A 2,340-nucleotide genomic window follows, 5' to 3' on the forward strand; every position below is an offset into this window, starting at 1 on the left:
AAATCATAAAAATTCATTTACAAAATCAAGAAAATTCAAGAAAACGCGTAAAGATTGAGTTTACAATGAAGTACTCGCGGTGCCTCCGCTCCGGGGTCTCTCTCGCCACTCTCATTATGGTTAATAATATCTTAAGGAGGGAGTGCGTGCATTTTGTTTGCAGGGCAATTAAGAACCGCAGTGTACACGCTCGGGGGTGTGACAGCGATGATAGTGTGTCCACGACGGCGTGCCCTGCGCGTCGACCGGGCGGCACATGGGTGGCCAGGGGGCAGAGGGCAACGGCAAGCGACAGCGGGGTAAAGGGGGGAGAGGCGAGGCGAGGCAGGGCGGCAGGGCGTGGTGGGGAGCCCCGCGGCTCGAGTTGTTCCCACTGATTGTAATGCAAGCGCGAGCACGGTGGCGTCTGGTGCGTCCGGAAGCAACGGGAGAGCAGGGCGCGCAGGAGAGAAGTAAAAGGAGAGCGAGCGAGTGAGAGAGAAGGGCGTCGCCATGAAAGGTCTCAAGTACAGTGAAGGGAAATGCCCTCTCCCCTGGCTGAGCGAGCACGCGGAGCGCACGACGCCCTATCTGCATGCGTGGCGATGGCCCGCCCGAGGACGACAGTTTCGAAAATAAATGCCGTACCACCGGTAAAAGGTGTCGTCGTCGCGGCGAGAATGGCAACTTTTATTTCGCGCAACAACACAGGAGAAAGAGAGAGAGAAAAGAGAGAATCGCGGATGAGAGTTGACTGGTAAAAAGTGAAAAGGGCGTAAGTCCAATAGGAAGTCTGTGGACTTACGCCCTATTCACTTTTCACCAGCGAGTTTGGAGCCTTTCTGTTAGCCCAGGCGCGCGTGGGCGGGTGACACGCGCTGCACCGGCCCCGCACTGGCGTGTCTCGCCCGAGCACATGTTTGAGAGGACTGTGGGGCCGCCGGGGCGCCGCTGGGAGGACGTGTTGTTTGCTTGTTTCGGGGCGCGGTGCGCCGTGGCGTGGCGTGGCGTCGCGTAGGGAAACAATTGAACCCACTATAAAACGTGGCCGATGCTAGCACACACTCGTTCGTGCGCTGCCCCCCCCCCCCAAAACCCACAGGGGGGCTGCTGAAGTTGGATGAGCATCAGGTCAACTTTTCGCTGTCCTTTTCGTTGTTGTCGTTTTTAAAGCGGGACGACGCGGCGGTCCGCGCGACACCAAGCTGACTCTTTTCGATTTCAAAGTCGTTTGAAACTTTTGCTTTCTTACACTTAGGGATACAGTCGTGATATTGTGTGCCACGCCACGTTCAAATACTCACGGAAGGACGCGCGGTGACGGGGGCCGCAGCAGCATGTCGGGGACCTGGAACAAACACAAAACAGGCCATGAGCGCGATCACACAACAAGGGGTGAAGGAGTGAGTGAGGTACTGTACAGGGTGGTGGTGGTGCGGGCTTGGGTCGGGTTGCGAAAGGCAAAGCGCACTCCCAAGGACGGGGCCACACGGGGCGGCGACAGGGGAGTTACGAGCTTGACACGCGGGAGTGAGTGAGAGAGAGGAGGAAGGAAAGAGAAAATGGAAAAGAGTAGTGGACGACATTGTGCAACAATCTCGAGGAGATGGAAAGAAGGGGGGAAGGAGTATAGGAGGTGGAGGTGGAGGGATATCCCCAGCCCTAGCCCTGGACGGGAGCAAAGCAAAGACCATATAGCACACGCCGACGGTGTGGTCCCCCCAGCGGCTGGCCGCCCCGGCCGGTGGCCAATGTCGCGGATACGGCACACAGAGAGAGAGGCCCGGGCAAACTTTGAAGAGCGGAACGAATCTCGGCGCGCAGCGCCGGTATGAGCCAAAGGCAAAGAGCGTCGCCCCGCAGGATAGGAGGGCCCAGCGGGCCGCGGCCGTGCCGATACAAGCCCTCGGCGCTCGTCACTCTCTGGTCCCGACTCGTTCCTCATTACCGAGACCTACTTGCATGTTGCCCGGATCCAATTTGAACTTTGTTAGAGCGTCCCGCGCCCCGCCCGTGCTCCCGGCCGCCCTCGCCCGATTCTCCTCGCGCGGGAGAGCATGGGCAAAGAAAGGAGAGCAAAGGAGAGAACAACAATCAATACGTGTTTTTTTTGTCACACCTTTCCGGTGAGTGCGGAGGGGATTGGGCAAAAGAGAGGAGGGGGGGGGGGGAGAAGGGGCGTCTGGAGGACGGTCTGAGGGACGCCGAAGACGACGACGCGACGGCGAGGAGGGTGGCGCGGAGGGGCACGCGGAGGCGAAAGCCGAGCCGCGGTGGTCACACCTCCAGCGGACCGGCACACGGAGAGGCCGGAGTGTCGCGGGTGCGGGGGAGGAGAGGGGAGCGTGAACAGATCCCTTA

Source organism: Frankliniella occidentalis, unplaced genomic scaffold, assembly GCF_000697945.3.
Source record: "Frankliniella occidentalis isolate FOCC.00 unplaced genomic scaffold, Focc_3.1 Scaffold23, whole genome shotgun sequence".
Classification (NCBI taxonomy): Eukaryota; Metazoa; Arthropoda; class Insecta; order Thysanoptera; family Thripidae; genus Frankliniella; species Frankliniella occidentalis.